Genomic DNA, 25740 nt, shown 5'->3' on the forward strand with positions numbered 1-25740 from the left:
CAGCCAGGTGATGAGTAATCCAGCTCTTGGCTGCAACTATTGCAGGCTGGGTTCTTCAGAAACACGCCAAGTGGGAGTTTGAGGTGCAAGGTGTTTATTAGAGATCAATATCTGTGAAGAGAAGAAAAACAGGATTTAGGAAAAGGGAGAAGGCAAACTGTGATGCAGGCCAGACAAAGCCTCAGCCAGCCTGGTGGGAGCTCTGGAATATTATCCAGCATTGGGCCTTTATGCCCCTGCTTCACCCAGTCACAGGATGTGGTTGCCCCAGGAAGGGTGTGACTTTGCATGAAGCAGTTCATGTGCAGCTGAGGCAAGCCCTCCAGCAGCTGACAGCTCCAGGCTGACAGCTCTGCACTTATAGCTGGGTGGCTCAGCTTATAGCTGGGTGGCTCCTCTTTTAAGGATCTTGGTAGCAGATTTCAATATCTACCCCCTTTGTCTTAATTTTTTGTTTGGAATTATTTAAAATATTTATATAATATAATGTCAAAGTTATGTGAAAAACCATACCCAAGGAAGTCTCATTCATATCTCTATCTCTTCCACTCCATAGGAAAACAATTTTCTTGTTCCTATTTTTTTTGCCTGCACATTTTTTATTGCAAAAACAAGCAAATATGTGCATGCGTGCATGAGCACGCACACACAAACACACTCTTATTTCCCCTTCCTTCTTACCTAGAAATTAACAATCTGTTTATGTTATTTTCTCTTTGCTTTTCATTTAACAAAATATTCCATAAATCATTCCATTTCAGTACCAAGAAATCTTTCTTTATTGTTAATAGCTGCTTGGAACTCTACTGTGTGCATGTACTTGAATTTACTAACCAGTCTCCAATGGATAAGCATTTAGGTTGCTTCCAGTATTTTGCTATTACAGATAACGCTATAAAGAGGAATTTTTGTGTTTTTCATATTTATGAAGGCACATCTTTAGGGTAAAGTCTTTGAATCGAGACTGTTTGAACAACCACCATAGATATTTGAGAGTGCTTGTTTCCACACAGCCTTACAACAGAATGAATTGTCAATTCTTGGAATATTTGCCCATCTAATAGTTAAGGACCTTAATTTAATTTCTAGATCCATAAAAGTTCAATGTCTTTCCTCATTTAACTTGTTTCTCTTCTCATCTCTCCCATGGATTCTTATTTCATGGAACCTACAAGATCTAAGGTAGCCTGGCCACTCCCTACCTTTCTGTCCTCATCTCATACCACCTTCCACCAACCCATACTCCCCCTCCACTTTTGCTGCGCTCCATAACCCTGGACTTCTTTCTGATCCTCAAGCCCTCTGGGTCAGTCACCATCCCACAGAGTAACAGAACCAATATGACATGTTTCTTGGCAGCAACTATCATAGGTTGAGTTCTTCAGAAGCAGATGTTGAAATGGAGTGTGTGTGTGTGTGTGTGTGTGTGTGTGTGTGTGTGTGTATCTCAGTCCTTGTATATTTTAAGGAATTGGTTCCCATAGTTGTGGAGCTGACAGGTCTAAAATCGACAGGGCAGGCTGAAAACTTAAGCAAGAGTTTGTACTATAGTCTCCAGGCAGAACTTTTTCCTCTTCTCCAAGAAACCTGTTTTCGCTCCTAAGGGCTTCCAACCGATTGGATGAGACCCACCCACATTATCCAGGGTAATCTCCTTTACATAAAGTTAGCTAATTGCAGATGTTGAGTACACGTACCAAGTACCTGCAGAGGAACAGCTGGGCTAGTGTTTGATAAATAACTGGGCATTACAGCCTAGCTGAGCTGCCATGTAACCGAAGTATGACACCTTCTCAATTTCTCCTTGTGTTCCTGTTTCTTCAGCCTCAAATCTTCACTACCTATTCCTAGAATGCACAGCTTCTTCTTATTGTTCAGGTGCATATTTGAAAAGCATTTGTCAAGTGAGTGAAGCAGTGAATCCCCCCCAACTCCTGCATTTTTAGTGCTGTGGAAGACATCAGAACCCTGGTGCCAGCCCTGGCCTCTGCAGACTCCCCGTGGTGGTCTGCAGGCACCCAGCTCATGAGGTCTTTTCTCCCACTTACTCCACCTGCCTCCTCAATCTTCCTTTCACCTTTTAGGAAGAAATCCATCCTTTAGGCTTCACACTACTTCTGGAAGGTGGAGACCGAGTTCAGGGTCTGTGCCTCATCACATCAGGATCTCCTTTCCTAGAACTAATTTGTTCCACGAGGCTCTTTCCCTTTCCATGTCTGCTTGCCGCCGGGTGAATTCTGAGCTGACGTTCAGTGAGAGCTGGGTCTTGTTTGATTGCCGTAGCCCCACAATCCAGAACGGCATCTGTCACATGATTGGAAATTAATATTTAGACTAATTTTTTAAATTCATTTCATTGAATATTAAAGGAAAGAGATTCTGTGATCCTGCTTTGTTTTATCACTTTATCCCTAGATTACCTCTGTAGCAGAAAGTGTTATGTTAAAGTCCTAGTGATAACTAGAATCATTTTTAATACTAAGGCTAAAAATATTTTTAAATTCATTTCATACCAGAAATTAACCCTATTATAGCATATAAGATAATAATTTGCCCGCAATTCTCACAATGTACTGTAGATGTGAGAATAGGCATAGGCATTGGCTTTGGAGTCACACTAACTAATCCCAACTTTACCATCTTTCAGCTTTGTGACTTTAATCATATCACTAATTTCTCTAAGGCTCAGTGTCATGATCTGTACTATGGTGAATGAGAATATTTACTCCTGAGGTTACTAGAATGATGAAATAGTTATGCAAAGTGCTTTGCATAGAGCAGGGGATCCTGACCCTTTTGTGTGCATGTCATGGACTCCTCTGACAGCCTGACCTTATAAACTGCCTCTCAGAATATACTTCAAAAAACATAAAATAAAACAAATAGAAGTTCAAAGGAAATAAAATACATTAAACATACTCCTCAACATTTATTTTATTTAGTGTCCTAAGAACATATTCTTTTATAAAAAATTTATTTTTTAATTTAAATTCAATTTGCCAACATATAGTATAACACCCAGTGCTCATCTCATTATGTGCCCTCCTTAGTGCCTGTCACCCAGTTACCCTATCTCCCCATCCACGTCAACATATATTTTTTTATTTTTATTTTTATTTATTCATGACAGAGAGAAAGAGAGGCAGCAGGAGAAACAGGCTCCACGCAAGGAGCCCGACGTGGGACCCGATCCCCCGAGCCTGGGATCATGGAGGGCAGATGCTCAACCACTGAGCCACCCAGGCGTCCCTCAACATATATTTTAAAAGACAAATTTAGAACATATACACTCCTATATGGACACATCAAATAGCAAGATCTGGTGGCAAGGTCAAATAACTAATTTTATTAAAGTAAAATATACATTGTATTGTAATTTTATTTTTTCTATTATAATTTTGAAGTAGTGATGAGTAAACATTTTGAGCCACCTACAGCAACAATAATATAATGGTAAAATACCTGTGATTTCTATCGGAGACAAATTCTTATGATAGCTGATGCTTTTCTGGCTTGTTGCTTACATTAATAACTAAAGAAATTAATAAATTTGGGATGCCTGGGTGGCTCAGTGGAGCATCTGCTTTGAGCTCAGGCCATGATCCTGGTCCGAGGATAGAGTCCCGTATCAGGTTCCCTGCAGGGAGCTGGCTTCTCTCTCTGCCTGTCTTGTGCCTCTCTCTGTGTGTCTCTCATGAATAGATAAATAAAAATTTTTAAAGAAAGAAATTAATAAATTTTAGTTAGAGATACTAAAATAAGATGTGTTTTTCCCACCAACATCTATGAATCCAGATTAAGAATCCCAGTCTGTAGAAGTGATCATTATTATGAGCTTATGTTTTAGATTTTGGGGTCCTTCACCATCATTATTTTTTTTAAAATCTATGAAGTGCATAACTGTATCTTGTGCTTTGCATGACTGTTTATATGACAGTTACATAGACTTGTTTTCTGATTTCCTGGCATTTAGAACCTAAGATAGTTGAATATGGACATAGAATAAAAGCATTAAACCAATACATGACTCATAAGCCATCAATCCAAAGACAAGTGCCTTTTAAGAGGATGCAGTAAGAGGAGTGTGTGTTAGGTTCATAAGGGGAAGGTTCTCATTCAGATCGGGTAGGGTTAGGGAAGCAGCTGGGGATGAGAATAAGGCAGTCAGGCTTATCTAAGAGCAGAGCAAAGCCCTTCTCTGTCAAAATGAACTGACTTGTCAGACAGGACTGAGGAGAATGCAAAAGCATTAATCACCTACTGTCCTTTTCTTAACACACACCTGGGTATCTAAGATTCTCTTGGATTTGCAGTCTTGCCATTTGAGAAGAGAATGGGACTCCCAGAGTGCTGTCACCTAGATACAATTTTCATAGTTTGAGTGCCCTTCCTCAAGATAGTATCAGAATTCCAGGAATTCTCTTTAGATTTCCCTTCACATGTTTTCTCTGCGCAAGAAGCCACAGTGATTCTTTCATTGAGTGCCTCCTATGTGCCTGGAACTACTCTAGATAATGGGGATTCATCACTGAACACTCAAAAACGCCTTTGGTAATAGGTGGCAAGTAGGCATTAAGGAGTAACAGAATGGTGAAAAATTGTAAACTAGTGAAAACCAAAAAGTTACTGTGCCATTCCGCAGACTAGTGAACATCTGTGATACACAGAGTGTTCATTGCCCATGAGTGTTCATAGCTCCCAAGGCTACGTTCCAAAAAAAGTGCTAAAATCCATGGTGGTGGTCTAAAGCAGATCCAAACTCTGGCAATTCAGATCTGCACTATAGACAGCCATTCCCATCTTGGCCCAGTTGCTAAGTGCTGAGAATCCTGTGACAGAGCTGATACTGATGGGTTTGTACTAGTGCAGTGAAGGATTGTTAAAAAAATATTGAAAATGTTGGTTAAAAAGTTGGTAAATAGCTAGCTAATGTCCTGAGCCTCCTTGTATGCCCCTTACCCTTGCCCTGGCTACCCCAGGAATCCTCAGGATCTCCCCACAGTCTAATGACCAAATGGTTAATGCCCCCACTTCTACAATAGGGCTGGGATCCCTGCTAACTAATCAAGTTGTATGCTGTACTAATTTTCAGATATATTTAATATCACCTCCAACCAAAATTATCTGTCAATGAAGGCTAACAGGGAAAAGGATAGGCTAAAGTCCCAAGATGTGTCGAAGGAATGGCTGCTTCACTGTGAACCTCCTTCTTTTCAGGAGAAAAAGCATCAAGAGGATCTCAGGAGTATTTAGTGGCTCTCATCTTTTCAAAGCTAGAAATTTGGCTTGTAAGTGGCTTACCAGTATGAAATATTAGGTAGTTGGTATACTGAGGGCATAGCATATTTGTAATTACCTAATTGCCTCTTTGTTGTTAATTTCAAGGGACACTTTGGGTAGCCACGGGGAAACTCGTCTCTGAGTGGAGTCTAGCTCATGCCTGATTTCATCCTTGCCCACTACCCCTGCAGGAGTCCTGGTTATTCAGTCCAGAAAGGATTCTCCAGTAGTGCAGAGCAAGTATAACCATTTTGGACTAGTTCCTCTGCTTTCTCTTTATTTCTTTTAAAAAGTTATTTTATTTGGATATAAATAATTTAATTTTTAATGATTTTATTTGCTTATTTGAGAGAGAGAGCACAAGTAGGGAGAGGGGCAAAGGGAAAGGGAGAATCAGACTCCCTTCTGAGAGGGGAATGCTGTTCTGGACTCAATGCCAGGGCCCTGAGATCATGACTTGAGCCAAAGTTAGATGATTAACTGACTGAGCTACCCAGGTGCCCCAATAATTTAATTTTTATTTTAAAAGATTTATAGATACATAGCTTTAAAAGTCAAGTTGCTTTTGGCTTTTTTCAAGACCAAAAGTGGCAAACATCAGCCTTCCTCTCCTTATTCTTGATTTCTTCTCCTTAAGGTACTTGATTTTTTCTGGTGTTTCTGTAGTATCTGGTGTTTCTGTCCCTATTTCTAAATAACACGCATATTCAGCTACTATGAGAGTTTTTATTTTAGATACTGTCCATAGGCTTCCTACTATGAAAGATGAGAATTAGTTCTCTTATATCTCTGCCCCTACCACTATCTTTCTAATATGTATCATCACCTTAAAAAGCATTCTATTATGGGGGATTCCTGAGTGGCTCAGCGGTTCAGCACCTGCCTTTGGCCCAGGGCATGATCCTGGGGTCCCGGGTCCAGGCATGGAGACTGCTTCCCCCTCTGCCTATGTCTCTGCCTCTCTCTCTCTCTCTCTCTCTCTCTCTCTCTCTGTCTATCATGAATAAATAAATAAAGTCTTTTTTAAAAAAACATTCTATTATGGAGATTTTTGAATGTACCCACATAAAGGATATTATATAATGAACCCTGGTGTACCCATTACCCACCCCCAACAACCATTAACCTATTGCTAGTCCTGCCTTATCTGTCCACTACCTACTTTCCCCATCATCTCATACTATTTTGAAGCAAATCTCAGAATCCACTTTTATTACTATTTCTTATTAGATCAATATTCAGTGTTAACAATATTTTATCCATGTTATTTGCGATTGAACTATATAGTAAACTGACTCTATTTCTTACATAATTTTATATCTTATATGGTTAATAATTCACTCATTTTTTCACCTGCTTTGTTTTTTATGTGTCTATCACCAATTTATCCCCCAAATAACTCCATACAGATATCCACATGTATAAATATTTCCCACTTCTTAGAGTCCTCACTCCTAGAATCCTCCATCCTCCTACTCTATCCTCCATGAGCAGATGGCTGTCTAGGTCTGTTGCATAGTTGTGCCCTGGGATCTTCTTTTACCCTCATCCTAGGAATTCCTCCCAGTGCTCTACTACACTAGATACATTGTTTTCTGTTTCCTATGTTTTTCACTTTCTTACTTTATTTTCTTTTTTGGGGGTAGTACATGCCATAGAGTCTTCCTGGAAAAGGTATACAAATGAGATCTCACATTTCTGAAAATTGCTCTTTTAATTTCATAATTACTTTTTTCTATTGACGAGTGTCCCTCAATTTAAAATTTCTCCTACTTTACCTTAACATACATAAGATTTCCAAATGTAAGGATGCTATACTCCATGAGATTCTATGTTATGTTCACATTGTTCATTTAACTGAATGTTTGCTTTCAGTGTTAAAAATTAAAAAAAATAAATCATTTAAGCCAAATCATGTTTTCCTGCTGCAATTCTGATAATCAGCATATATTCCAATACACATAAATTTCATTTTCCCTAACCCATGTTGGCTCACTGATTTTCTAACACCTTCATTCCAATGTCCTGTTTAACTGAGTGAAGTGATCCTATTCCTCAACAGCACCTACCCATGGCCTCTAAGTTTTGTTGTTTTGGATGACTAGCTTCCTAACATCATTCTTATTTAGAAGAATTCAATGGCAGGAGGGAAACATCATGATTTCTTTTCACAAAAACTGATGGAGGAGGGGTAAATATTTCTCTCTTCTTTGACCTGGCACCCAGAACCTGGACAGCTAACCTAAAAGTGTCTAATTGGATGCTTCTGCTTAGAACTTTGGATCTTAAATAATTGACTTGAAGGCACAGGGTCAGTTAAGAGAGCTCCAGGTGGCTGCTGTGTAGTCTGAAAGCCAGTATCTGGTGGAAAGTGCTGAGAGGCAGTGATGTCAGAGGTGAAGTCTCAAGGAGCCATCACTGAGGCTGATCTTGGCTTTGTCTTATCATGTTTAGGACCTGTCCAGTACTGTTATTCAGCATTCTTATCAATACTGTGAATACCTCTTACTCCTTTCAATAATTCTTTTTTACTGTTTAAGTTAATTGGTGTTTATTTCTTTTTTAAAAAGATTTTTATTTATTTTATTTGAGAAAGAGTTAGAGAGAGAGAGAGAGAACACAGCAAGGGACAAGCAGAAGGAGAAGCAGATTCCCTGATGAGCAGGGAGCCTCATGAGGGCCAGATCCTGGGACTCTGGGATCATGACCTGAGCTGAAGGAAGATGCTTCACCAACTAAGCACCCAGGTGCCCCTGGGGTTGATTTCTGATGCAATGAAAAATCTTAACTACATTCTCTAATTTCAGAGCTTCTTTCAATTCCCACAGATATATTGTGGTTCAAAAGCCTAGGAAGAATAATTGAATGCAAGAATATATTCTGACAGGACTATTCTTTTTTTTTTTTTTTTTTTTGACAGGACTATTCTTGACAAGATTTTTATCACATTGGTATAGAAATAATGTAACAAAACTCTTTTCCAAGATGGGCTACAAGTGATACCTGGGACATTCTGCAGTTCATCTGGGTGCAAACTGAGCTGGAATCATAGTAGAAAGGGAATCTTTATTGGGTTAGTGCACAGCAGCTCCCACTTCTGGAGAAAAAGGAAAGTGGAAGTCATAATATTAATGCCAGTTTTTTGTTTTGTTTTGTTTTGTTTCCTAATCATGGTGGTAGTTTGTTAAAATAAAACTTCGGACTGAAATGATTTTTATATATGAAAACATGAGAGATTGTGTTGGATACAGTTGGTTGGGGCAACTATATATATAACCTCTCCCTTCTTCTTTGATTGATATACTTTGGATGTTGTGGCTGATTAACAGTTATCCTACAATAATGCTTATCTCCTTCTTCCAAATGAATAGAATTCATCACTGCCTTTGGCCACCCAGGGTAAAGACTGCATTTCCCAGACTCCCTTGTATGGCCATGAAACTAAGTTCTGGCCAACTAGATATAAACAGAGAGTCCTGAGAAGCTTCCAAGAATGTTCCTTGAGGACAGCTGGCACACTGTTCACCTCATCTTTGTTCCTTTTTCCAATCTGCAACCTGGAATGGGTATGTGGTAGTTGATATCTTGGATCAGGAGGACAAGAATTACACTTTGAAAATAGCATACTAGTCAGGTGAAAGGACCAGAGCCATTGCTGTGGTAGACTGGTCTGTAAAAGTGAACCCAACTATTCTTTTCCTTGAATCCACTATCCTTGCACTGTGACTTTGCAGCTATGCTCATCAAGAAGTGGAATGTATTACCTAAAGGAGTTAGAAAAAGAACAATAAACAAAATAAAAAAATAGCAGAAGAAAGGAAATAATAAATATTAGAACAGAAATTGATGACATATAAACAAAATGAAACAACAGACTAGATCAATGACACAGATGCTGGTTCTTTGACAAGATCAATAAAATTAGGGGTACCTGGATGGCTCAATCAGTTAAGCATCTGACTCTTGATCTCAGCTCTGGTCTTTTTTTTTTTTTTAATTTTTATTTATTTATGATAGTCACAGAGAGAGAGAAGAGGCAGAGACACAGGCGGAGGGAGAAGCAGGCCCCATGCACCGGGAGCCCGACGTGGGACTCGATCCCGGGTCTCCAGGATCGCGCCCTGGGCCAAAGGCACGCGCCAAACCGCTGCGCCACCCAGGGATCCCTCAGCTCTGGTCTTGAACTCAGCATCGTGAGTTCAAGTCCCATGCTGAGCTCCATGCTGGGTGTGGAGCCTACTTAAAAAAAAAAAAAAAAAGGAAAAAAGAAAAAAAATCAATAAAATTGATAAACCTTTAGCCAGACTGATAAAAAGAGAGGACTCATATAAACAAAATCACCAGTGAAAGAGAAGAAACAAACACCACAAAAATATAAACAATTATAAGAAAATATGAAACTCTATTTCAATGAATTAGACAACCTAGAAGAAATGGGTAAATTCCTACAAACATATAACCTCCCAACACTGAAGCAGGAAGAAATAGAAAATTTGAACAAAGCAATTATCAGCAAAGATATTGGATCAGTAATAAAATAAAACTCCCATCAAACAAAATTCCAGGACATGATGGCTTCACAGGTGAATTCTACCAAATGCTTAAAGAGTTAATACCAATTCTACTAAACTATTTCAAAACATAGGTGGAAAACTTCCAAATTCATTCTATGAGGCCAGTATTACCCTGATACCAAAACCAGATAAAAACAACACTGACAAAGAGAACTATAGGCCAATATCTCTGATCAATAGGTGCAAAAATCCTCAACAATATACTAGCAACCAGAATTCAACAATACAGTAAAAAAATCATTCACCACAATCAAGTGGGACTTATTCAGAGGATGCAAGGGTGGTTCAATATTTGCAAATAAGTCAACATGATATACACATCAATAAGAGAAAGAATAAAAGCCGTATTATCATCTCAATAGATGCAAAGTACAACATCCACTCATGATAAAAACCCTCCACAAAGTAGATTTAAAGGGAACATACTTCAACATAATAAAGATCATAAATGAAAAACTCACAGCAAACATCATATTCAATGAGGAAAAACAGCTTTTCCCCTGAGGTCAGGAAGAAGACAAGGATGTCCACTCTCAACACTTTTATTCAACATAGAACTGGAAATCCTAGCTGCAGCAATCAAAACAGGCATCCAGATTGGTAAGAATCAAATATAACTTCCACTATTTGTAGATGACATAATACTATATACAGAAAACCTGAAAGACTCCACCAAACTACTAGAACTGATAAATGAATTCAGTAAAGTCACAGGATACAAAATCAACATGCAGAAGTCTGCTGCATCTCTATACACTAATAATGAAGTATTGGAAAGAGAAATTAAGAAAACAATCCCTTCTAGAATTATACCAAACAGAATAAGACACCTAGGAATAAACCTACCCAAAAAGGTGAAGGACTTATACACTGAAAACTGATGAAAGAAATTGATGAAAGAAAATTGAAGATGACACAAAGAAATACAAAGAATTCCATGTTCATGGGTTGGAAGAACAAATATTGTTAAAATGTCTACACTACCCAAAGCAACCTATAGATTAATACAATCCCTATCAAAATACCGACAGCATTTTTCACAGAACTTAACAAAAAATCCTAAAATTTATATGGAACCACAAAAGACCTCAAATAACCAAATCAATCATGAAAAAGAAAAACCTGAAGGCACCACAATTCCAGACTTTGAGTTATATAAAGCTGTAGTAATCAAAACAGTATAGTACTGGCACAAAAATAGACATATAGATCAATAGAACAGACTGGAAACCCAGAAATAAACACACGATTATATGGTCAATGGGATATGTGTACCCCTATGTTTATAGCAGCATTACTTATAATAGCTAAATTATAGAAGCAGCCCAAGTTTCCATTGATAGGTGTACGCATAAAAATGTGGTGTGTGTGTGTGTGTGTCTGTGTGTATAGTGTATATATATATATATATATATATATATATATATATATGATATATATGATATATAACGGAGTATTACTCAGCCATTGAAAATGAAATCTTGCCATTTGCAATGACATGGATAGAGCTAGAGAGTATATACAATGCTAAATAAAACAAGCTAGTCAGAGAAAGACAAATACCTTATGATTTACTTATGTGGAATTTAAGAAAAAAAGAAACAAACAAAAGACCAAGGGGCAAAAAAAGAGAGTGGTAAACCAAGAAACAGACTCTTGAGAACAAAGAGATGGTTACCAGGAAGGAAAGTGTGTGGGGGGGATGGGTAACATAGGTGATGGGGATTAAGGAGTGCACCTGTGATGAGCACTGGATGAGGTATAGAATTGTTGAATCACTATATTGTGTACCTGAAACTAATGTAATACTGCATGATAACTATACTGGAATTTAAATTTTAGTTAAATTAAAAAAAACAAAAAAGAAGTGGAGTGTATTTTCACACATCTTGTGTCCGAGCTGGTCTTCTGACTAGCTCTAGTCAACAGAATGCAGCAGAAGTAACCATGTGACGGCACCACGCCTAGATCTCAAACATCCTTGCATGCCTCTACTCTCTCCCTTGGACTCCTGCTTCCACCATGCTCACAAAGTCTGGCTAGCCTGCTGGAGGATGAGAGACCATGTGGAGGAGAGCTGAGGGGCCCCAGCTGACAGCCTTCCAAATTTCACAAGCAGAGTTTCCTAGCCATCATACAGCTGCATGTAAAGAGATGAAGGAGCCCAGGTGAGACCAACCTAAATTGTTTGTAGGCTCTTAAACTAAGGAAATGCCTGTTTTAAACCATTATGTTTTGGGAGGTTTATTACGCTATAATAATGATATGCATATTTCTGCTTGCTCTCCTGGACCCTTGCCTGTGCATGGGAACAAGACTGGATTAGTTTACTTCAGGTTGAGAGACAATATGGAACAGATCTGAGGCAGCTTAATTGTTACAGTTGAGGTACCTACCAGACATAGGAGGAAACCCATCCACCAACAATAAATCCTACCTGTGGCTGCATATCCACTGACAGCAGACCCCGAAGTCCAGCTGAGACCAGAGAATAACTAAATTGACCCTCAGAGTCACAGCTAAATGTTTATTGCTTTAAGACATTGGGTTGCAATAGGTGTCCTGTATGTAGTCTAAGATGGCTAGCCTCTCAATTTTTATGGGGGTGATTTTCTTTCTTATTTAAGTCTCAGTTATTTGGGATCTCTGTTACAACCAAACTTACTGTTAACTGATAATAGTTGTTCCTCTTTCCATCATGACCCAGTCTTAAATTATGATTAGTCTAATCATTAGCTTATATTTCTCTTGCCTCTGATTGATTTAATAGTTCTCATGTGACCCATTTCCTGAAGAAAGGAGGCTCCTGGAAAAAGTTTCATCCTCTTAGAAAGAAATGCATGGGAAGAGATGGCCACATTATCCATCAGATTTTGACATACCTACTCATGATTCGTGGGACATGGTAGCCATCTTATAACCATGAGAGGAGGTGGCCTCTAAGCAAAAGCTGATGTTCTGAGAATGGTATAATGAAAACCCTTTGGGTCTTTGATAATATGATTGAGCCACTTTAAAAATTTTTAAAAACAAAATTTTAAAGATTTTGTTTACTTATCTGACAGAGTGGGGGAGCAGCAGAGGGAGAGGGAGAAGCAGGCGCCCTGTTGAGCAGGGAGCCTAATGTGGGACTCAATCCCAGAACTCTAAAATCATGACCTGAGCTGAAGGCAGATGCTTAACCAACTGAGCCACGCAGGTGCCCTGAGCCATGTTTTTTTAAAAGATGTATTTATTTATTTTAGAGAAAAAAAGAGAGAGCATGAGCATAAGAGAGGCAGAGGGAGAGGAACAGAGAGAGAATCTCAAGCAGACTGCCCACTGAGCACAGAGCCTGACATGGGGCTCAATCTCACCACCCTGAGGTCATGACCTGAGCCGAAAGTCGGACTTTTAACCGACTGAGCCACCCAGAAGCCCCATGGTTGAACGACTTAATAACTTCCTTTAATTCTGGACTACCTCTTATATGAGATAATACATATCTCTAATGCTTGAGCAGGTTGAAATGAGTTTTCCTTTAATTCCAGCTGAAAGCATCCTAATGATACAAAAATTCTCTGCTTATTTAATACTATATCAGCTTGAGAAGGTCTTTAAATCACTGAACAAGATGTGTAGTCATTGACCTCTAGGACTTTACAATCTAGACATCCTGATTACAAAACAGATTGAGTGTAATAAATTGCTCATTAGTTATCCAAATAGGAGAAGTTATTCCTTCAATATCAAAGGGGAGTTCTGGGTCACTGTCAATTTGTTAAATATTACTTAAAAATTTTTTCCTCCCAGAGGAATGTGATCCTTATGTAAAATAGTCCCTTTGGGGCATACATAATATTAAGTAATAATTATAGGTTTATATTTTAATTTTCATTCTTTGTTCGATTCAGAGAAATCTTGCCTCGAGGTGCTATGGCAGGTCTATATTTGAAAAATAACATGGTAATGATGTAATAGGATTTATTAATCTCCCAGAGGCATAAAAGTCACAAATTACTCTGAACTTAAAACACTAGTCTAGAAATAAATGTCTTATTTTAGATTGGGGACTGAATCAGGATCACTCACCTTCCTCATCCAGTTTGAGTACTTCAGTGATTTCGGAATGGACTTGGTAACCATCGCCACGTAGTTCTTGGGGATGGACAGAAGCAGCAGGACTTTGGGTTGCATTGGGAGGGATTTGTGAGCACCAGGAGACGGGGCACATTGTGGCCAAACTTATTTCGGGATTCAAACTTTAAACTTGTTTCACAGATTCACTATTTCAACCCCAAAGATTTTTGTGTGGCTGTTGCACTCTCTGCTCATAAGACATCTGAGTTCCCTGAGGTTTTTAAAACTTGTTTCTCACAGACATACTTTTTTCTTCCAGTTTTTTTTTTTTAATAGCCGCCCACATGCTGTGTCCATTGTGTACATCACAACAGGAACTGTTGCTTCCATTCCTCACAGTTTGAAGTATTTTTGTGTTGTTAGTTCCCTGCTGTGATTTGTTTCTAATTCTCAGGAATATCCATTTTCAGGCGCATCTTTGAAGCTCTTGTATTCCAGCAAAGATGGATGAGACACGGGGGCAAGTGAGGACTCAGACCTGTGCACGTCACACAGGAACAGCTCTGCCAACCAGTGTAGGCAGTTTTCATGGAGAAGACTGATCCATAGATTCAAGGAATGTCAGCTTGAGAAGGGGGGTCTTACAGGCTAAATTTGGTTCTGTGCATGCCACAAAGTGAGACCTAACATCGGATGAGATCACAAAAAAGATCAAGAGCACATCACTTTGACATTTAGCACACGCTAAATGCTAGATCTTGATAATGTGGCAGGACAGGATTGTCTTTTCCCTTCTCCTGAGTCCTTATTCCTTATCATCCACTTTTATGTAGTGGGATTGCTTAATGACAGAGCAAAATACAAAGAGGCTCTACTAGCAAAATAATGCATCAAAGTTATGTTCGAGAGAGAGTTATATCAATATTAGGAAGAGGAAGGTTTGTCTCAACGTTGCTTGGCTCTGAAGAACTTAAAGGATCTAAATGTCTCTGTAGTGATTCATAGTTGGAATTTCCTTGGCCTCACTGGGATGGGCTCACAAATGACTTCAGGATGAAGATGAATTCTGGGGAGAGGAGGATGAGAACAGTAAGTGATGTAACTATTAAATATGGAGATTGGCTCTAACACTCTGATTTCATCTGTCTGTCAGATGGTCATGTGTCAGGTCTGGTACAGGATGGATCCTGAGGAAAGGGTAGGATTGGGCGGGGGGGGGGGAGGAAGAGAGGAGAGGGGTGTTAACTTGGTGTTCACATACTTGCCTTCAGCATGTGCAAAGTTCAGTTTGTGTGTACACAAATGAAATGGCTTTATAAATTTTATCATCTAGCTTTAAATTGTCTTCATAAAATGGACAAGTGGCATCAAAAATATTCCCTCAAGGAAATCTCAGATCAAAGGTAGAAACAATACAGCAAGCACTACTAAATGAAAGCAAAATGGCAGAGATAAATCTTCTTTATTCATAGCACAAGCTTTCTTGGGCCACTTTAAGAGGTTAAAATAATAACATCTAATCATACCGACTACTATATACTTAAAAAAATTTTCTTTTATCCATCGGTGCATCCAAAGAAAGGTGATGTTTGAAAACACTGAATGAGAAGATAATTCTTTTCAATGCAAATTTTGGAAACAGATATGAAGAAATGTTGTCATTGTTATATTATCTTTATTACTAAAAATGGTATGACTGTGTCCCCTACTAAAAACCTTATAACTGCCCACTTAAGAAACTTGAAAACAGAATCTTCTAAGTGAAGACTGCATGTTTTCCTAATGAAGAGTTTTATTTTTATTTTTTTTTCTTTATTTATTTATGATAGTCACACACACACAGAGAGAGAGAGAGGCAGGGGGAGAAGCAGGCTCCATGCACCGGGAGCCCAACGTGGGATTCGATCCCAGGTCTCCAGGATCCTGCCCTGGGCCAAAGGCAGGCGCCAAACCACTGCGCCACCCAGGGATCCCCCTAATGAAGAGTTTTAAATGAGTTTTGTACCTACTTGTTAAAAAGATAAAAACCCAAAACCTGGGAAACAATCAGAAGAAGGATTATTAAAACTTAGCTTCTTTGGGGCACCTGACTGGCTCAGTCTGTGGAGCAAGCAACTCTTGATCTTGGAATTGTGAGTTCAAGCCCAACTTTGGGCATAGAGCTTATTTTTCTTTTTCGGTTTCACGTTTTGCTTTTTAAATTTTATTTAAATTCAATTTGCCAGGTACCTGGGTGGCTCAGTGGTTGAGCATCTGCCTTTGGCTCAGGTCATGGTCCTGGGGTCCTGGGTTCCCCCCCGCAGGGAGCCTACCCCTCTCTCTGTGTCTCTTATGAATAAATAAATAAAATCTTCTTAAAAAATTTTCAATTTGCTAACATATAGTATAACACCTGTTGCTCATCTCATCATGTGCCCTCCTTAATGCCTGTCAGGCATAGAGCTTCCTTTAAAACAAAAAACACCAAAATTTGAGCTTCTTTGAACCTAAGCCCCATACAGAATGTGGACAAGCTATAGGGTAGTAGTCTTATTGTTTCTACTTATTTATTACTTGAAAGCTGTTGAGCACATACACATTGCACAATAGAACTCAGTTCAGAGCAGTTAAGTTTAAAAGTTTGACAGTGAATTAGAAAAATAATTGAATTTATTCTAAAATGACATAACCCGTTAGCTAAAAATGGAAGTCCCTTGGCTCTGCCCCCTTGCTCATATCTTGAAGGATGATGACACAGAATTAGAACTAAGATTGTTCTCTTGACCCATGAGATTGCTGCCTGTCACTGAACTCTTTATGTCTTTATGTCTTTTGCATACATTAAGGACAGTTAGTATTAAAATGGGAAGTGCTGTCTTTTTTCAGTCTTGCCATTATTAATGGTCTCATTTAGTCAATCTTGTAATTCCGAAAACTTGGGAATTAACCAAGTCTAATTTTTATTTCCATCTGTGTTGAATCCACCCCAGGGGAAGTTATCTTCATAGGAGTAGTCAAAGGAAGTGCCACTTATTTAAATATTTATTCACAGAATTTTGTTTTTAGATTTTCAATTAGCAACTATGATAGTTAATTTTATGTCAGCTTGAATGAGCTGTGGAGTGCCCAGATATTTGGTTAAACATTATTTCTGTGTGTCTTTGAGGGTGTTTCTGGGTGAGATTAACATTTGAATCAGTAGATTAAGTAAAGCAGATTGCCCTCTCCAATGTGGATAGGCTTCATCCAATTTGTAGAAGGCCTGAACAGAAAACAAAGCTGAATAAGAAAGGATTCTTTCTTTTTACCCATCTTCTTTGAGTGGGACATCCATCTTCTTTTGCTTTTGGTCATGGACTAGAATTTATACCATGAGCTCTCTTTGGTCTCCAGTTTGTTGACTCTAGATCTTTGATTTCTCAGCCTCCATCATCATGTGAGTCATTATCACTCATCATTATCATGTGAGTCAGTTCCTTGCAATAAATCCATTTTATTTATTTCTATCTATTCTATCTATCTATCTATCTATCATCTATCTATCTATCTCTACCTAATTACCTACATCCTATTGGTCCTATTTCTCTGGAGAACCCAGACTAATATAGCAACTTTCAAAGTAAAGGCATCTATTAATCATTATCTGTAATTGAAGCAATAGTATACTTGGAGGTAAGAAAGACACATACTAGAGGTGATAAAATAATGAAAATGACCTGTTGACTTTAGCTGGGACAGCCAGGAGGAAAAGTTCTGACTTCCCAGTCTTCTGGTTTGTCCTCCAGAATGAACTTTGATGTCTCATATAAAATTTCAGTCAACCTGCCTTTATTCATTCAACAAATACTTATAGCACGCCTATGTTCCAGGCAATGTTCTAGGCACTGATATATATCTGGACCAGAATTCTTCAGGAGTACGTGAGAAATTTTTTTGACATCAATCCTAGGTTAAGGATGAGCAAGGCCTATAAAGAACAACAAAGGGGGATGGATGGATTTTGGCTATGACTAATATCCTAGATTATCTCCACCTACCCATGCTGGTTTCTCTACATAGAATTTGCTAATCCTTAACTTTCTGCCAAGATTCCTATAATTATGCTATTTAAAGTTATTAAAAATTCAGATAAAATTCCTTTTATCTATTCTCAGCTGGTCCTGGATGTTCTAACTAATTTTGTTTTATTCCCCTATCAGAAAATGGCTTCTCTCAGTAACATAGAGCACAATCCATGCAAAGTTTGATCAGGGACACATTAAAAATGTGATCTTTGTTTCTTCCTTCAAGCATTTATGCTTGATTCCCTAATGGTTTCTTCCTTAACATCACCCTTAGTCCTGTTAAGTTACCACAACTGTTCAGGTACCTTTGTATGGCTTGCTTCCTTCCTGACTTCTTACCTGACTTCAAATTTGGTGAGGCAAGGTCCTCAGAGTGACCATGGGGTGATCTAGGCTCTATTCCTCTCACTTTGGTTCTGGCAGTTCAAACCCTGCATAACCTCCTAGGTTCAGTTTCCAGCCCTATGTCACAACAGATTAGAGACTGACCGATCTTCTCCCAGGCTAAGGTTTTTTATCTTGGCCCATCTTTGGAGCTTTTGCTGGGAATTCTTTCAGGTGATTCTCTTTCCCTCAGAGAACTGATCTTGAAAAATATGTGTTCATTAAATGCTCACTGTGGCAGCCATGAGTATGTGGCTCTCAAGTGCCCTGTTGCAGAAAAAAAAAAAAAATGAGCTGCTTTCTCTCTGGATTGACCCTAAGACCCACTCCATGCTTTCTGCAGCCTGCTCCCAGTGACTGACCATGGCATACTAAAGCCAGCCCATTCTTGCAAGATGGGAAACTCTCCTAACAGGGTACTTTGCTTGAGGATTTCCCATTGGCTTGGCAAACCTTTAAGAACTGCACTGAAGTTTGACGTCCTTCCTACCTAATCCTCCTTTCTTCCCCTTCTTCACAGAGGTCAGACCTACATCAATCTGAAGCCTCTCCCCATCTTCTTCAACTCCCTCCCTTCTATTCTCCATAGGCCTTTCCCACAAATAAGCCTCTTGCACATTTAATCCTGACTCAACATATGCTTTCGGAAATGCCTACCACACTCACAACATACCCATTCATTTGTTTATTCTGATCTGTAAAGGAGTTGAGGTGTTAACATGCTCAACCGTCATTAACATAGCATTTGCACAATCAGATTCTCCTATATACAATAATGCCACTGCATTCCTCATGGCCATTGTCCAAAATTATTGCTACTCCTCAAAAATCTCTAAATCTTTTTCTTCCCTTCATTCTGGTTACACTGAGAAAATCAGGCTATTTAGCTTGAACGTCAGCTTCCCTTATCAGCCTTCCTTTTCATTTTAAGACTTCTCTATAATTATATCCATTATTCTCTTCTACATTCCAGGTAGGGTAAGACTTCCTGTTTTCCAAAGGTGACCTCTTGCATTCTTGATTCTGCCCTCTTTAATGTACCTTAGACTAAAGCAATGGTCAGGTCCTCCATCCTAAGAAAATCCCCTTTTCCTGCTTCATCCAAGGGATTTGCTTTCTTTTTTACACTGCCAGATGTTCTAAGTATAGACTATAATCACTTGTTGTCCCCTTTTTACCACATCTTACTCACCTGTAAATTGGTTGCTATCCAAACTAATCTCTTGAGATCGTTCTCTTAAAGATGACACTCACTTCCTAATTGTCATTTATGGCCTCATTTCATCCTTCATTTTATTCAATCTCAGAATTTGCCTCCATTTACAACTTCTTGTTTTTTAAAATGCCTTTTATTTAGGTTTCGATGATGGATCAAAAAGCCATCTTTAATATATTTATATTCTATACAGTCTTTCCCTTCCTCTACCACTGACATTTTAATTGTAGGCATTCCCCAAAATTGGCCCACCTCTGTTTTGGCTTTAAACTTCTGCTAAACGAGCTCATTTATTTGTAAAAACTGCAATCTTTGACAATTCTTCAGGCTATTCCTTTACCATTATTTCTTTTCTGAACTCTGGGTCTATTTTTTTTTTCTTAAAAAAAAAATGCCCTACTGAGTAAAAGTACACAACAAATTCCAGGGTGCATGGTTTTCAGGCTACTCCATCACCCCACTAGCAATAGGAATACAGACCACTCAGTCACCACACATTCTACCTCAGGGAAGAAGTGTATCAGTTAACATCTGGTCTGAATGCTGTTAGAGAAAGCAGCAGGAGGAAGGAGTGTCTGGAAATTCCATCCTTTTACACTATCCTTCCTTCCTGGACTGTTCTAGTAGAATCTGATTGTCCCAGGATGCAGAATTCCTGGTTGTGGATAGAGAAATAGTAACAAAATTTCTACATGTCCCTGGAGACTTGAGCTCAATGAGTCTAAATCTAAACTTGTCCTCATTTGCAACCTCACCTCTGCTTCTGTCTATAGTACCACTATCTTCTCATTTACTCAAACCGAAACCTCTGTTCCTTTAGCTCTACACCCAATTTCTAAATCCTAGTGATTCGGCCTCCCCAGGGACATTAAGACCCAGTCTGTCCTTCTCATATCCAAAGCTCTCATTTCCCATCTTTTCTCTACTTCCTGTCTTGTATTTCTAAAGCACTCTTTACAGTGCTGCTAGAATTATCATAAACACAGTTCAGGTGACCTTACCTGCTCACCTCAGAAATTTGCACTGGGGTCCCCACTAGCCAAAACTGGAATAATTTGTGCATCAAAATAAACAATGATGGGGATGACTTATGATTCATGGAATAAAATAAGAGTTCATGTTTATTCTAATATAAATAGAAAAATAAATGTGCAAGAAGGAAAAAGCTCTTACATCCAGTAATAAATGTAGGAGTAGTGAAATTACAAGTTCACCAATTGGCAACTTTCAATGCAATAACTGTTTCAGGAGAGAAATTACCAGTGAAAGTCTGATGAGAAAGAGGGTTCTACACAGTCTCTAGATAAGATATTTATTAACATGGGGAAAATGTGGAAAATTGATAGTGGAAAAAAACAGTAGATACTACCTTATTAAGTGTTCAAGGTTAACATTACACACAATTAAACAAATAGACATCATGGATCTCCTGCTATAATGCACTGAGAAAGGACCAAACATCATTCTGTGGTATTTCTGCCTAAACAACATAGTGCGAATCTAATTATAAGGAAATATCAGAATTTGATGTTCTTCAGAATAAATGGCATGGACTTTTACAAAGTGTCAAGGTCATCAGACTAGAGATTCCAGATTGAGGAGACTAAAGAGAGAAAAAACAAACAATTTGTGCTCCTAGAGTGAATCTTAAATCAGTTTTATTTTTCTTTTCCTATAAAGGATATTTGTAAGACAACTGGTAAGATTTGAATGAGCTCCATAAATCAAAGTTAATTTCCTGACTTAACTGTATCAAAGTTAATTTCCTGATTTTGATGACTGTGCTATGGTTATGTGGAGAATGCCCTTGGTTTTAGGAAACAGACACTGAAGTATTTAGCAATAAAGGAGCATCATGTCTACAACTTACTCTCAATTGGTGCATATCTAACCATTTATCTATATCTATTTAGATAAAAAACAATAAAGCAAATGTAAAACATTAACTTTTGAAGAATCTGGGTGAAAAATATAGGGAAATTTGTTTTTGTAGTATTTTTACAATTTTTTTTGCAAATCTTAAATCATTTCAAATGAAAACTTTAGACCTTCAGTAGTGAGATAAATTACAAAATGCTTTTTTTATAGCACTAGGACAGCTCTATGACCTGATGCAAATTTTAACAAAGGCAAGTTTTTTTTTAAACTATTTTTTAAGGAAGAGGAGTTTTATTTTTTAAAGATTTTATTTTTATATATTTATTTTTATTTATTTATTTATTTATTTATTTATTTATTTATTTATTTATTTATTCATTCATGAGACACACACACACACACACAGAGGCAGAGACACAGGCAGAGGGAGAAGCAGACTCCATGTAGGGAGCCCGATGTGGAACTCGATCCCGGGACTCCAGGATCATGCCCTGAGCCCAAGGCAGGTGCTAAACCATTGAGCCACCCAGGGATCCCCGGATTTTTTTATTTATTCGTGAGAGACACAGAGAGAGGCAGAGACATAGGCAGAGGGAGAAGCAGGCTTCCTATACCTGAGCCCAAGGAAGATGCTCAACCACTGAGCCACCCAGGTGCCCCTCACCTGCATTTTATAAAGGAAATATTTTTAAAAGAACTCTAGATAATGATAAAAAGAGAAAACTGAGGGTGTTAGCATTTTCAATAGTTAATATGAAGAGTTAAGCAGTTGCTAGATGACCCTTAAATTGTATTCTAGAGCTATTGCAGCATTAATTGTGGCTAAGTAAACATGTCATCCCATGATTCTGCCTTTATTCTATGTAAATTTCTACGGGTGAAAAAAACTATACCATAGTAGGCAGCAGACATCTGATCAAGAAGACAGGGAGATAGAAAATGAGATATTAATATTCAAGAGAAAGGGACATGAACCCCAGAAAATAAAACTGTCTCAGCCACAAGCTAGAAAGCTATTAAAAAGCAAAACCAAACTCAGAAATCAATGTGTCATTAGGAGCAAGGAAATTGCAATGAAAGAGCTAGGAAAGCTTTCTTAAGAGAAGGAAAAGGGTTTGAGAGATTTCTTTTCAAGACAACATCTCAAGTATTCTTTTTAACTCTTCTTTATTGCCCTAATTTTTTTTATTTCAAAGTTTGTGGCCTCCAGACTGAATTATAGGGCAAAAAAAAAAAAAAAAAAAAAAAAAAGTCTCATTTGAATTTTCATTACCTAATTTTATCTAATTTCATTAATTAGATAATTTCATTATCTAATTTTCATTAGATTCTCTACCTTTCAGCCAGTTAACTTCTCAGCCAGCTCCCAACCTTTTAGTTATGGGAGCTATTTTTACAAAATAATCAAACTAATGTCCTCCTCTTTTGCTGTGCCTTCCAAGAGTTTTACATCTTGACTGTTTTTGTTGTTGATTTCCTTTATCCATCTTATGTCTTCCATGCTCTGTACTCTTGACACTTCTCAAACATGGAGCTCTCCTGTTTTCTTTCTCCTTCCCCCAATATTTTCCTGTTTTGCCCACTACACAGCTGAGCTACTTATTCCTCTCTTTCTCTTTGTTGATTCCCTATTCTCACAATGGCAGTTGTCTAAAAAGTTCTTTACAGCCTGACACTTTATTTATACATTTGACTGCAAGCAAACTCTACAAGAATTAACTCCACAAGAGCTGAGGCCACGATGTAAACAAGGGCAGCTCGGAGAATATAAGAAATTGAATCCAAATCTTTTATTAGGTTTGAAGGCATCTAGCAAACTATGCTTAAAATATCAAATGCATGCCCTGTCAAGGAGCTGAAAGAGGTGGAAGGTTGAGTGCAATATTTCTGCCATGATCAACATCACTAAACATTCAAGTGGTCTATTAAGCTTAGTCCTTCCCCCAACTCTGTTGACCTTGGACAGGAGGCTGTTTCTCCATGGGCTGCAGGCTTCCCAATCCAGTGATGAGAAGTGGACTCTTGAGAAAAGTAACCAAACATGTTCACAACGCCAATGATCTCAGCATGAGTCTTTTCCCTTGGGTATAACTTTCCAAACAGTTCACATTTTTCTCATGGTTTTAGGAAACAAACAGATTCAATCATGTTTATTTCCTGGGTAATATTCCAGTATCATGGGAAATGGGAAGGAGGAAATGTAAGACTTCACTCAATGTGGCTGTAACTTTCAGGATAGGAAAAAAAAAAAAAAAAAAAACAGTGAGTTCTTCCTAAGACTGTATGCCACTTTGGTAAGACATTCAAGGGATTTTAAACTGGCCTAAGAAGTATTATTTTATACTATATATTGTCAGGTATGTTCTGTGAATAATTTACATTTTGTTTAAAAAAATGTTTTACATGAAAGTTTACAATTCCTCAGTCTGTTGGGAAAAAAATGAACATTCTAATAAATATCTAAAAACCAGTCTCTGCTTTCTTCTCTATTTCTGATTATCTATCAAGGTCAACCTCTGATACAACATTCGTTTCACAGGATGGGGGGAAAATAAAATCAAACAGATTAATTAACATACTTTGTGGAGTTCGTGCATTTTAGCCAATATTAATTCATTCAAACAAAAGACCACTATGAAAAACTCATGACACAGGAGTCCATATCAAGAATGTGGATAATTGTATGAAGAGAAGATTAAGTGGAAAATGAGTTAGTGAGAGAAGAGAGATAATATAAGGGTGAGGCATGCAGATCATTTGAGTCAGTTTTTTATGCTGTTACAACTGAGTCTATGGCAAAATTTTAATTTCTTTTGGTTGGTTGGTATTTCTTAATCCTATCATTTCTTAGAAATGTCAATGTATTTTAGATGTAAGACTCTGAAGGAATATATAGTCTTTCTACTTCATCTCATTAGTATGAGAAAGATATGAGAAAGCAATACTTAAGTTTTTCCAAAATACTTTATCTTCTTTATATGATAGGAAAAGTATGAATGGAGGAATCCAAGTCAGGTGTGTCCTGGGCCAGAGGCAGCTCCTGTATTTTCTCACTTCCCAGCTGGGCTATCTATATAGATAGTGGGATAAAAGAAGACAAGCAGCAAGAAGCCAGCATATTCATTAATGCATGCATAGTCATTCATTTTTTTTCAATAAGAACAGTAGCTGTGACATTGGGACATTTGCAGATGCAGAATGTCTTGAGTGGCAGCTAGAGACCAGTACTCCACCTGCGCAGAGCTATCCCATCCCTGGCACATGACTGCCAATCACACAATCCCATCCTGCTGAGCTTCACTTTGCTTGTAGGTTAACCCCAAACTTGAGGAATCATAAGCCAAACTCAGAAGGTGTTCTCTGATAATAGAAAGCATAAGCCTTTTAAACATAATGAAATAAAGCAGAAAATCCAAAATCCTTATTCTTCATAGCCAAACCACAGGCAGACTTTAAGTTTTGAGCCTTTTCAATACTTGAAATGATGACCTAGTTCTAGGCACGTAGCACGTATCATATCTGCCATCTCATCATCGACAGAATTAGGGCATTTCTGAGATGGACTTGGGTTTCTCCTGAAATGATCTGATCTAATCTCCTCCTTTACAAATTAAGAAGTTACGGTTCGGACTTCAACTGCCAAACCAGCTCTCCCCTTTTTAGAACTCTCTCTCTTGAAATAGAAGATTCATGATGAGAGAGACGGAGAGGAGAACCTGGACCAGCATAACCTCAGGAAACCTCCCCCATCCTCCCCCCACCCAGCACGTGAGTTTCCCAAGTCCTGGAAAATGGGGTTTCTGGCTTTTCCATCAAGGTCTTCCAGAAACCTACTGCGTTACTTCCCTATTGCTGCTTTAACTAACGCTCCTAAATTTATTGACTTAAAACAACACAAACTTATTACCTTATAGTCCTGGAGGTCAGAAGTCTGAAGTACATCTCACTGGGCTAAAATCGAGGTGTCCATAAGACTGCTCCTTCTGGAAGCTGTAGGGGAGAATCCATATCCCTGCCTTTTCTAGCTTCTAGAAGCTACTTGCTTTTCTTGGCTTGTCTTCCTTTGTCTTCAAACCCAGCGACCTCGGGCCAAGTCCCCATGTCACTGGTTTTCTCTCTCCACCATCTCTCCCTAGCCCTACCTCCCCCCTTTTAAGGACCTTTGTGATTACATTGGGATCACCTGGATGATTTGTGGTACTTCTCCTGTTTTAAAGGCCACTTATTAGTAACCATCATTCCCCCTTTCATGCAACCTAACATATTCATAGGTTCTGGGGATTTGGAATGTGGACATCTTTACAGG

The 25740-nt window shown here is 38.3% G+C and overlaps 1 long non-coding RNA gene across 2 annotated transcripts; it reads right to left on the reverse strand.

The window, feature by feature from the left end:
* Positions 1-25457, reverse strand: LOC140598501 (uncharacterized). 2 transcript variants are annotated; one of them, XR_012000940.1, is made up of 3 exons: positions 13926-15100; positions 2078-2304; positions 1-111 (listed from the first exon to the last, which is right to left on the reverse strand). It is a non-coding gene; the product is annotated as an uncharacterized lncRNA (long non-coding RNA). The 2 variants fall into 2 exon arrangements; XR_012000941.1 differs by lacking the exon at positions 1-111 and adding an exon at positions 25342-25457 and having other exon boundaries at positions 13926-14979.
* Positions 25458-25740: the final 283 nt, after the last annotated feature.

The sequence above is a fragment of the Vulpes vulpes genome, chromosome 4, assembly GCF_048418805.1.
Source record: "Vulpes vulpes isolate BD-2025 chromosome 4, VulVul3, whole genome shotgun sequence".
NCBI lineage: Eukaryota > Metazoa > Chordata > Mammalia > Carnivora > Canidae > Vulpes > Vulpes vulpes.